Source organism: Platichthys flesus, chromosome 4, assembly GCF_949316205.1.
Source record: "Platichthys flesus chromosome 4, fPlaFle2.1, whole genome shotgun sequence".
In the NCBI taxonomy this organism is placed as follows: domain Eukaryota; kingdom Metazoa; phylum Chordata; class Actinopteri; order Pleuronectiformes; family Pleuronectidae; genus Platichthys; species Platichthys flesus.
The window spans coordinates 15,051,605-15,065,023 of NC_084948.1; positions in this window are offsets into that span (position 1 = coordinate 15,051,605).

The following is a 13,419-nucleotide window of genomic DNA, read 5'->3' on the forward strand; positions in this document are numbered from 1 at the left end:
TTGTGAAAGTGTTTGTGGCTCAGAGACATTAGCTGAGTGGGTGGTCCTCTAAATATGCCCTATGATCTTTTTCTCTGTCTAATTTCACCCCTCTCTCTTGCTCTTTCACACACACACACACACACACAAACACACACGCACACAAACACTCAGGCAGGCACACACACTTGTATTTGAAGTATACAAACACTCCAGCTGAAAAAGTCTCATCTATCCAGTGTGAGTGAGGATCATTACTCTTGCCAAAGATCATCTGCCATATGGAAATCGGTTCCTTGAGAATAATATGAAAAAAATGCTTTTAAAAAACTGAGTGAGGGGAAAAAAATTGTGTTTCTTATTTATTTATTTTCTTTCAACACTGTTCTTTTCCCAACCGTGCTGGCTTTTGAACACAGGGGCACATTAGCAGCAGAAAGCTGAGGAAAAAATGTCTTGATTTTTAATGGGTTGCTTTAAGGCGAAGCTGAAAGGGAAGGGGACATGTGGCTGCGGCAGAGAGGAACATATGGCATCTGCTCTGGTGGAAAACCTTAATACGGGGAGAGCACTGGCACCCGTTGCCTCGCTAGCATTAACATGCTGTCAGAGTTGTTCTGGCAGAACAAAAAGTGGTGCACACTTGCCCAGCGCTGTTCCCGAGATCATTGCAGTGTGTCCCTTCCCACTTGCCATCCATCCTGGACCATGTTATCAGCGCTGTTATGGAGAGGCGAGAACACACACACATGCTGGAGGAGCTGGGTTTATCAGATCTCCGGCCAAAGATCCAGTCATAAACACTGCTCCTGTTAACTTGCTGAGGAAGAGGAATGAAAAATGAAATGGACGCTGGGAGTTTTCAGAGAGGGAAAGTGGGACCTGTGATATAAAGGCATTTAGGTTAAATCACATTTTATTAAAAGACTTGATGTTAACAGGCAAATAAATAGAAAGAAGCCTACAAAAAAAAAATATAATATTGTGCAAAGAAAATGGGAAAAAGTGTGAAGCAGAATCAAAAGGAGCTACGAATTTTCTACCGGTGGTTATAGAATACAAAATGTCGGCACATCCTTAAAGGTGTAATGTGTCAGATTTAGGTGAAAGGGATCTATTGGGAGAATTTGTATTTAAAATAATCCTCATGATGTAATCATCTAATCCTCATGATGTATTCATCTAAATTATACATTTTTGTATTATTGTTTTATTTACCCTAGAATCTGTGTTTTATAGCTAAATACTTAATATTTACATTAGGAGCAGGTCCTCTCTACCGAGGCCCCCATGTTCTTAACAGTCATCCACACTGGACAAACTTAACATCTTTACGTTTTTATGATATCTGAAGGCTACCACAGGTTCTCTTTCATGTTCGGAGGGGCAGGGTGAAGCTGTAAAATACAACTTCACCACTAGATGTCACTAAATTGTACACACTGAACCTTTAACTACTGGCACTCAATGGAGCGCTTATCTACGCCAATTCTAAAGAGATTTAAGTGATGCAGCCTTTAAAGAATGTTGACAGGTAAATAGTTTTGAGAAAGTCTTCAAACGATGCAGTTGATGGTCCTCTCTTTACTCCAGACTGTACAGTTGACACAGCTACTGGGTATACGTGACTTAAGAGGAGGGTTGGACCTCTCTCATATATATTATTCGTCACTGGGTCTGACCTGACCGCTAAACAAGCAGCTGGGTTACACAAACACAACCCAAGTCACTATAAATAACCCAGAAAAAGGGCCCAACAGGTTCAACCCTGTGTTGGAGTAGATAAAATAATCCTGCGATTCTCTGTGTACCCTCTGCCCTCAGACCTGGGGAAGTCAACCTCTCTGTTTAAATCAAAAGCTAAATGGATTTTCGATACGGCTACTATGACTCCAGAGGGATTCACGGAGGAATGTGATCTATGTTGAGGTTTCCACACAAACTATTACTTACGTTTTGGAACCATGGTTTGCTCTTATGGTCTCGTATCATTGTCCTTATCACTGTTGTTACACTGCTGACATGATCTTTACCATCACATAAGTGTCTGTAAGTGATCTATGAACAACAGGGAGAAAACAAGCAAGTATTAAAAAAGCTTGTTTGGAGCTGGTTAGAACATGTCAGAGAATGATGAAGAGGATGCTGAACTTGGTCCCTGATGGTATTTTTCTGTGAAATTTTTAAGACTGATCCAGGATGATGAGGTGTTCGCCGAATGTTGAACTACTCAAGACATGTGAAGGTAAGACTGCTACTCTTTGACTCCATCTTTGCTTCTCATTACGCATTTTTCAGGGTTGGAACGGAGCTGCGGGCTGATGGCAGGTTGTGTGTGTGTGTGTGTGTGGTGGTGTGTTTGTGTGTGTTTTTGTGTCTACATTTCTTTCTGAACATTTGTGAGGTTTTGACCACACCTGTCAGCATCGGTGCTTTCATCGTTGTGCGCACATCTGTCCGTGCATTTGCACATCTTAAATCTGTGTTAATGTTTCAGTATCAGACATGACTTAAGGCTGTAATTAACAAAGTTATTCAGCCAAACTCAAATCAAAAGACATCACCACCCAGATGATTGCACATTCTAACTGGTCTGCTCTGATTGGCCACCTAGCCCCTGTGATAGCTTTATCACTTCCAACTTGTGTAAGAAATGTCTGCCTCGTCTTGCTAATTGATGTCACATGACATCATGATTCCCCAGAAGTGTCGGCCCGACGAGTGACAAGGTGTTCAGGAGCTTCAGGAGCTTCAGGAGCCCAGATTTCTGTGTCTTTGAAGTTCTTCAATAGATTAAGATTTAAATACATTTATTTATCCCAAACACATGCACAGACATGCACAGGCACACTCATGCAATTGTAGGGAAATTTAACTTCTGCTTTTGACCCATCTGGTGCAGGACACACAGAGCAGTGAGCAACCAGGTACAGCGCCCGGGGAGCAGATGTTGGGGGAGTAAGGTGCCTTGCTCAGGGGCACTAGACAGGGCAGGGAGAATCCTCTTGGATTTTTGGACAAATCAATCCAGGTTCATCTTTTTTGTTTTTTCTCCCTGGAGTTGAACCAGAGACGAACCAGAGACCTTTACTGCCCATAGTCCAAGTTTCTGTCACTAGTCCACTGCCTAAAACATGTTTTACGAGGCTATCATGACCCTGACCTATGACCACCTGCCTCCTCCGTGTTAGTGGATAGGACATGGACCAAAGTTAACACAATTAAATGTTGGACTCTGCGATCTGCTTAATTTAACCTAATTGAATGGATTCTCAGGAGGAGTTTTTAAGAACACTTTTTCAAAACTCGAAAAACTGAAAACGCAGTCAATTGCAGTTTCAATTGTCAGAGTGATTGGTGTGAGCTGCTTGATCAGTTTGTGAATGTTGATTTGCTGAGGACCTTGTAACCCCACCACAACAGCTGACTGATGCAGCTCCCCAGGAAAACAAATTGCATCTCTGCTCGTCATTATCATATTAACTCTGCGTCAGCCATCCACAAAGGGCCACGGTACATACGCATATTTGTTCACATACACACACACTCATCATCTTTCGTCTCCTCGCCTAATCTCCAAACAAAGCTGGGAATGTTAGCCTCTAAACTCCTCTCACTTTGAATTTTGTTGGGAGAAAAATCCCCGGAGAAGAATAAAATAAAAATAAAAAGACGGCGTCGGCAAAGAAAGAGATGAAGGAACGAGCGCTGGCCAACTCCTGCTGAGAAGTCTTTGATAGATGTACAGTTTTCAAAAGGGGAGTTTGGTTCATTTGCAGATTCTCTGCAGAGGCTGTTGGCATTGTTTGTGTGTCTCTTTGTGTGTAACTGTACGTGTTTGAATCTATTTTTCATCATTCTATGTGTACAGAACAGATGCACACCAGGCCTGTGAAAGCCTTTCTTTGAATTCTGCATATATTTTTGTGCAAGATAAGAGTTTTGTTTTTCCTCTTTTATTTGCTTATTTTGGGGTCGTCCTCATTATCTGAATGCTGGAGTCTTCATCTGTTTTGTATGCTTTAAAGAGCCTTTAGATTACCTTGAGGTTTTACAATACTGCAAATTAGATTTACTGCAATCCAAGCATTAATACGATTAAGTATCCCTCTCCGTTGTTAGGGGGGAAAAGTAGTGTAGAAAATGTGCAACTGTCCGTTAAACTGACAAAGCTGAGGGAGTCCTTACTACCAACACTGCATGAGAGAGCAGTGATTACATCCGTCCACTTTGTTGCAGGATTTCAACGAATTGAGCAAAAAGAGTGACCTCTATATTTGATTAGAACTGCGGCTATACCCTGTTCTACCCAGCGGAAGAGAAGAGAAGAGAACCAAGACTTTTAATAAAGAAGTAAAAGAAGTTGAAGCAGTAATGAAAGATGATACTGGGTTGCCAGTCTCAGATGTATTTTGATGTAAGGATGGTTTCTAGTTGAGGATGGGGTGGTGAATATTTTCCTTCCCCAAACCCAGATCAAGTGAACCATGGTTGGGTTTGTTCGCAGAGCGAGACAAATATTTGGAGAGTTCAGACCTTTGGACCAATTGCATCAAGTTGACAGCATAACTGTGAGAAGAAATAGAAGAAGAAAAAGAGCAGACGCGCCACACATCATTGTTTGTAGTCTTCACCTCTGCCAATGTAATTTTTGATCGATAAATTAATGAAGTTCATTCATTTTCTCAATTCAAATTGAAAGACTTTTATTTTTCCTTTGCACTGTGAGGTTACATTAATTTGTTAGCATTTGTATCACTGATGTTTGTCCCTCACATGCACATGACACTAGTCTAATTGATAATATGCTGACATCAGACACATGCCTGTCTACAAACCAATCAGTGTCCAGTAAAGGTAGATTTAGCGAACAAATGTGCCAATGTCAGGACGTACATTTATAAAACAAAAGTCCCTAGTTTGCTCCCAAAATTGTAATTTGAATCAAAAACTCACTGAATCAAATATAAAAAGTAAAATGTGACCAAACACCAAATGCAAATAACGTAATCCTTAATGGGGCAGGTCTGTCTTTCCTGTCAAGTAACCTCATTGCCACAGCAAATCCTGCTTGTTTAACAAGGTTTAGTTCTATTAATCTGTCACAGACGGAAGACACATGCATTTAAGCCTAGTGATGTCTCGGCACATAACAAGACCTGACATGAATAAACAACCAGGATCATCTGGGCTCACTGTAAAGACATAGACGACAGAAATTATAAGTAGTGTGACAGGCCCAGGTCTGATCACAAGGATGAAAAGCGCTTAAAATATAGCTGATGAGACACAGGGAGGTCACGCCGACTGTGAAGCAGATAACAAAACAACATTGAAATCAAATTCATGCGAATAAGAACGATTTGACTTTGATTTAAAGTTGCTATGCGTGAGTTTCCTCTGCTGATTAATGTGATTTCTTGCCAGGAGGTTGCAATACGCCCCTCTGATCAGTGCTTTTCAGGGCAGACAGAAAGTTATGCCAAGAAGTTAGCATGAAAGGTGATCTAAGACTTTGACATGCAAACATAAGCAGCAGCTAAGAAGTTGTTGAAATAGAGGAAAATGGTTAACAATGGCATAGCGCGAGACAGCTATTGGCAAGTAAAGAAATCATGTTTGATTCTGAGCTACTGCTAAAGCTAAAGCTATTGTCGCCCCACACTGGACACTGTATATATAGTCCCGACTATCAAGAAATGAAGCCAAAATATCTTGCATACAAATGCTGCCATCTTGTGTAGCTGTAGTGACACACAGGCTCTAGAGTGCGGTCAAGTCGGCAATTTGCTGTCCAAACCTGACAAAGCCGCAAAAAATCAAGCAACAAGCTCAGTCCAACATATATTTTTGTTCACTTTGGCCGATGTCCTATCCATGAGCCTGCAGGAGGCAGGATTTACAAACTATACTGCAGCCAGCCACCAGGTGGTGACTGAGACACTTTGGCTTTTCTTTTGGGGAGTCGTCAGGTTGTCTATTTATTTATACTGTCCTTGCCCCTCACCCACCAACCACTCTGCATTTGCTGTGTCACTGCAGGCCATTTAAATAGATGGAATAATCACCAATAGAAACAGGTCCCACTTGGTCTATGAATAAATTAAGAATTTGTGGTGATGTTTTATTGCATGTTTAAAGACCTCTAAAGCCTTGCCCAGGTAGGGAGGGGCCACAGCTCTCCAGGTACCCCCGACATGAACTCAGGAAGAGACAAAGTCAATAAATTAGTGGTGTCCTCTATAATGGAGAGTGGCAGCTGTACTTCGTATCACCTTGAGAGATGAATAACACATCCCCTTCTTCTATACTTTTATGATTTCTATACCTCTATTCTCATTTGTCTCTTGCACCGGCTCTCCCTTGAACACTTTGTCTGGCTCTAATGAATTCTTTCTTCTTTTACTTTTTGTAACTTTTTCCCCCTCCCAACTGAATTTTCATTATTTAATACCTCTATTTTTCTCTCTCTCTGTTGCTCTTCTTTTTCTTTGAGTGTTTGTCCTCACATCCTCTTGGTTATTTGAGGACATGGCACAGCATCATGTCTCAGGCCACTGGAGGACTTTTAGAAGTCAACAAGAGAGGGACTGCTGCACACACACATACACACACACACTAGTGTTAAGTTCCCAAATCCCCCTCAAAGAGTGCCACTCCCACAAGGCGAGAAGCCTCAGAGACAAAAACAAAGAGTCAGAATGTTTTCTCTCCATCCTCCGTCTTCCTTTTCTTCCTCTTCTCTCACTGTAGCTTTCAGTAGCTTCTGTGCAGTGCAGTACAAACATGAGTGATCAAAGAGTCTGTGGTGTCAGAAGCGAGGGGGCAAGGCGAGTGTGGAAGACATGAGAACAGGGCTGTCAGTCACATATTCTATCAAAGTTGGTGGACCCTGTGTCCCAGTGGCACGTCCGTGGTCATTTGAGTTTACCTAGAGGCTCATCAGCAAACTTTCAAACCACTTGATTCGTTATCATTCCTTCCTCATTGATTTATTCATGGCTTTGTTCAATTTTTACTATAAATAACTTAAATCCTGTTTTTTGCACGGCCTACAGTGGCTGTCTATAAATAAAATGTAAATAAATATATGACAAAATCAAAACTATAACATTTCTTTTCTGTGTTAGTGTCTGTATTTTCTGCTCAGACCTACAGTTGGGCTACCCAACCGTAAACGCACAGGGCTTCTGTACTGGAGCTCGCTGCTCAATTGTGGAAAGCCCTGGTGATGTAAGAACTTGGTGTAAGAAGAGACTTTTCCTTTTTTGTCGAGGGGTTTCCTTTAAGACTGGCACATCTGCCGAACTCGGCCAGTCACCTGTCAGTCAGTCAGACGGATGCCTGCAAGTCAGGTGGACTTGGAGCGATGGAGAAAAATACGTCGTAAACTAATGAAAATGAACAAGCTCCCAGTCTTTCTAATGCCTTTCAATTGAAGAAATCTGTTTTTGAGGTGGCTTTGGCTGAGGGGTAGAGCGGTCGTCCTCCAACTAGAAGGTCGGCAGATAGATCCCAGTCTTTCCCATTTGTATGCTGAAGTGTCCTTGGGCAAGATACTGAAGCCTGAATCGGCCCTAATAGTTATTAGAAGTTGCTATAGGAAAAAAGCGTCAGCTAAATGACATGCAATTTAAGTTTAATGGCACTGATATGCTATTGTACTGTTGTCTGAAACCCCAGACATCCCAAACAAAACCAATCCAAGGATTGCACATAGAGATGGACGACATGAAAGCATCCCAGGAGTGAAGCTAAAACCTTCTCCTGATGGCTGCAGTGTAAATCATGAAACCCACTGGATGGGACATGGACCAAACTGAAAAGGGAAAGTACACGTGGAACAGGTTTTTTTCCAAATGTTTTCTGTCATCGATGACCATGATGACAGTTATGAAGAAAAAAGATTATCTAAAGCTGTTTCTTTTTAGAATGGAGCCTTAAATACATGATGTCTGCCAAGCCTCTTTATAATTCCAATAAACGTATTTGTTGGAACATGATCATTGTATCTTAGCCACACAATATCCGTGCCTCTCCTGTGGAGAGCTTGTTGGAGAGATATGCAGGTGAGAGGAGCCGTAGAGGGGGTGCATGTTTATCAGGAGTGTTAAGCTCAGCTTCTGCAGGTGAGGCTGTCAGTCAGAGGGCTAAAGGTTGGGCTGGTTAACGTGAGGAGAATTTACAAAAAATACACAAATTGTGATGACAATGACAAAAATCACAAATAGTTTTCAGAGAAATAGTTACATTTTCTCCTTTCTCATTGTGAATACTAGGACACATAGGTCCACTAGTAATACATCTGTGATAGCTCAAATACCCACTGGTTGATATTTTGTATCAAATTGTGTCTGTTATAACAAATTAAAGTACATTCATTGAAAGAAAATACGAACCCACAACAATTTAATTTCACAATTATGTCATCCTAAAAAAGCATTTTATGCGGAAGCCTCCTACGCTGAGGAAATCTTGGAGTTTGTTCAGGATGGAGCAACAATTAAATAAATGATGGTGTTGCGGTGTCAACCGTGGAGTCACAGCACCCTCTTCTGGATCCATTGAGAAGTCAAGTTATTGTTCCCTTCGTGCTTTCTGATGTTCTCTCTCTCTCTCTCTCTCTCTCTCTCTCTCTCTCTCTCTCTCTCTCTCTCACTCTCTCTCTCTCTCTCTCTCTCTCAGACTTTTAAATAATTTAAACTGACATACTTCAATGATAATAACTACACCAGAGTTCATGTTACCTTTACATTTTAATAAAAACATTTAATTGTAAAAGTTGACCTTACCGCATAGACAGAAAATAATGTCCAAAGTCGACGTGGACATGAATGAAGAGCAAATGTCCTGTCAATAATTAACAACAATACACAGTTTAAGCAAACAATTGTTTTAATTCAGCACAATAAAATCTGTGGAACAAAACATTTGCTATACACGTCCCTCTGAGTTTAAACTAGTAATGGATTAAAATTGATTGACTGTGCAGAGAGGCGCGTTTCACATTCAGCGATACAATGTATCACGACTTATCTCTCAAACATTTAATTAGTCCAGGATAAGGTGCTGTATTGGCTGAAGGACTCTTCACTCCGTCTGTGGTTGGTTCAGTTGCGATGGGGGCCACACGAGTCATTTCCACATTTTAATTTTCATTCAAACAACCAACAAACTGTCGATAATGCCAGTGAGAAATGTGGGCATGGTTTGTGACACCTTTATAGTACAGGTTGTGACACTTCAAAATGACATGTTGAAGGTAAATGTTCAATAATTCCATATAAATGTTATCTGTGCGTGTCTGTGTGACCAGACAGACCATCAGGAGCAGAGAAGTGAAGGTTGCAGCTGGCTTCCATTATTGATACCTTTTGGTTTTTTTCATTATTGACAAGTGAACTACCAATCATCCAATGGGGCCTCTTTTTCAACATTTTTAAGAATTGACAAGAATCGACTGAAAGGTCAATTCAAAAGTTGACTGTCATGAAATATTAGATTCAGGTAGCAGCAGTAGAGAATACACAGGGTTGTGTCTTTCAACATTTGAATAGAACTGCTGATCAGTGGACTTACCTGATTGCCGGTGGTTGATTAGCTCGGATAAACTGCTGATCTGATTACTGACTCACCTTACACAGCACTCAGGGTCTGGAGAAGCCCCTTTAACCTCATGCTCTTCATTAACCTGCCCTTACATGTAATTCTGTGAGGTTTAAGATGGTATGGAGGTTCTCATGGCTCACTGATAATAACCTTAAAGAGACAGTCCACCCAAATCTTATTTTTTTCTAATTAAGCCTTGAAAGAAACACTCAAACCACTGTAAAGAAAAATCACCACAATTATCTTTTTCGCAATGCTTTTAAATGTGGAACTTGCAATGTACTTACTTTTGCAGCGTTTATACTCAGTACTCTATCAGAGCCACGGTGAGTCTGTTACCTTAACACACCTCTTACCTCGGATTGTCTGTATAAAAGTCAGTGACAGTCACTGGGATGCACTCTCGTACAACATCCCTGCTGCCTAGCAACAGAGGAGCCCTCTTCCCTCTGCTGAACGACAGGGGAGAGAGACAGAGAGAGAAAACAGAACCAAGTCCGTGTTATTATATCGATCTGCTTTGCTCCGATGATTGTCAGTTAAGCTTTGATTTCAAATGTCAGAGGCTCAATTTTCATTTTCAGCAGTAAGGTTGGGGTTGTACAGAACAAGGGCTGGGAAAGGCTCTCCACACTGAGAGGTGACATTCGGCACCACGGGGACCGACACAGTCCTGAGAGACATCCAGCAAAACAGGACAAAGGAAACAGTTCTACTAAAGAGTGGTCCCTGACATAGATCAGGGGTCTTTCTGCACCAATCATTTGATACATTTTATTTGTATATCCAATATTCCCAAATAACAAGTTGTCTCATAGTTCAACAAGGTGCGACATTCTCAGTCCTTAACCCTGAACAACAATAAGTAAAACCTACTAAAAAAAACTCAGGGATTCCAGAGGTACAAAAGATGTCACATGTAGCAGAGCATGTCTGCAAAATAACAACTTTTACATCATTGATTAGAAGAGACATTTTTTAACATCGTGGAAAGGTAAAAGTACTGGAACAGTTATTGCCAGTAATGGTGGTATAAGTGCATAGTCATATTGTATATCGAAGCAATCTTATAGTAATCATAATCCATGATCAGCTGCCACCACCATCACGACCCACAATGTTCTCCCTGTTTTTGCATTAGTTTCCTCTGGGAACTCCGGTTTCCTCCCACAGTCCAAAGACATTCAGATTAGGGTTAAGTTAGTTGGAGACGGTGTAAATGGTTGTTTGTGTCCATATGTTGGCCCTATGATACGACCTGTCCAGGGCGCATACCCGCCCATCATTCAATGTCAGCTGGGATTGGCAACAGCTCCCCCCATGACCCTCAAAGGATAAGAGGTAAAGACCAAGGATTATTAGATGTTTCTTATCTAACAACTCCATCCTGTACATTATATTAATCTTGACTAAACGTCCATTGTGCAGGATTTAGTGGCATCCATCAGCAGAAACAGAATAGTATTCGTTATCATGTTTTCATTTGTGTATATGTATATCACCTGAAGAACCATAGCATGAGGCCTTAAATCTAGATTAGGAGCAAATTGTCTTCCATGGAGTCTGGCATGTTTCTACAGAAGCCCAGAGCAGTCAAATCAAAATTGGCAAGAGAAGAAAAGGGCTTTTAGGTTTTAGCTCCTGGTAACCTATAGTACCTCTCGGTGGCCTTCAGAACCCATAGGTTCTCTATACATGATTGGAAGTGGAGGCTTTGGGTTGCAGTATGCACCCTCACCACTAGATGACACTAACTCCTTCACGCTTTTTGGATTACACCCCCTACTAGTGGCATGAATTTGTGTTTCCTGCACTCTTTTTTTCCCTTCCCTCTTGTGTGTTTGTTTGCGTGCATTTCTAAGTTCTTGTTTTCCCTCCAACTCACCTGCACAACTGAACCGCAGCTCTACAACCTGAAGCAGTATATAAGAAGCAGGTCATCCCACTAGCTAGATCTTCAGATACCCTCAGTGGGAGACGCTCTGGATGCTTCTCTTTCTCCCTAATTAGAAGTTTGTTATTTTATAGGCCTCATATACTAACACCTACTCTGTCCATGTGTAGGATCACCTGCCCCTCTACCTGCCACGCTCAGTTCGATCTCTCTGTTTAGACACCTGCCTGTTCCACTATACCAGCTTGACATGATCTCTAAACTGAATCCCTAGAGCACTCACCAATCTGAAAAAAGACATTAGCACAGACATAACTGGGGCAAATGTGTTGAAGTGTCGACCGCCACCATGTGTTGACCAATCACGTCAAGGTTGGATGATAAGCAAAAAAAAAAACACACACACACACGCACGCACACACACACACACACACACACACACACACACACACACACACACACACACACACAAACACACACAAAGAGTTGATTCACATTTGACACACAGGGTGGGAATCAGTTGGGCAGCTGCTGATAATGATCAAACTACCCAGTGAAACACACACACACACACAGACACACACATACACACACTATTATACTGCTGTGTGTTGGTGACAGCTTGTTAGCAGCTGATTCCACATCTTGATGGATCATTACCCCCGAGCTGCACGGTCATTGAGGTAATGTGAGAGGATAGAGATGATCTTCCCATTATTACTGTAAGAATCTCAGCACATCATAAATTCACAGTGAATTTAATGTCAAAATAAAAATGGTCCAAGGCATGACGTCACCTTTGGGGCAGTTCAGGACACTGAGGCTGAAAAATCAGAACATTGTAATTAGCAGTCCTCTACAGCGTTGAATAAGCAAATACAGACACTGGATGTTGTAGTTTCACTGTGACTATATTTGTTTACATGGACACCAATATTCCGATATTAGCTTGATTAAGACGTAATTTAGACTTGTGTAGTATTCCAACCTAAGTCACGATATGTTGGCATGAATACGTATTGATCGCATTATAAGGTCCCTGTTGAAGATTTTGAAACTGCTTGATGACACAAGGCCTGGGTGTTATAACAGTGGGAAAACAGAAGGACTTGGAGCTTTTACAGAATTCTGAAAGAGAACATCAAATATATACAGTATTTATATATAGTATCTATCTAGCTATCTATCTAGATATCTATCTATCTATCCGTCCTTTTATTTATCCATCCATCCATATGAATGTAATGAAGGCAAGTTCAAGGTGTATGTCACTGACTGACCCATAGTCAATCTGAAAACTCTCTTTCTATGGTGTGAGCAGCATCACTATGCTAACCACATGCACACAAACCAGCCCATCCTCCTCCTCTTCCTCCTCTTCTCTCCGATAAGCTAAATGTCTTCAAACCACTCTCCTAACTCCCTATTGCCTCATTGGGACTTTCCCTCTCTTCCTATCTTGGCATGTTCTTTCATTTCCTGACGTCATCCCCTTTTTTTCTGGAAGCAGAAATGTTCAGTACAAAGGAATATCGAGTCCTCTCCTCTGCTCCCATCCGATACCCCGTCACCCTGTAACCCATCACCTCAGCTTTGTGTTTAAACTACACCTTCGTTGGCGTCTCCTCTTTGCAGACGAGGCCATACCTGTGTTTGCCTCTTTCATTTCCCAGTATCCTCTCCTCTTCACTCCCACAGAGGAAGGGTGATGGCAGAACGTATAGAAGGAGGGATGGTCTCTGTTTAATTTTGTGTTTGCCTGCACGGCAGCCTGATTCTGCTCTGTAAGGGTCTCCTCTCCTGTACTGGTATTATCTTTTAGTAATATTTATGCCCATTTGGTGTTTCCCCCACTCATTTAGTGACTGGTTGATATAAGTGTGTTGTATAAGACCTATTTCTAAAATCTCTCATAGTTGTTGTTCACTTTGGTTAAG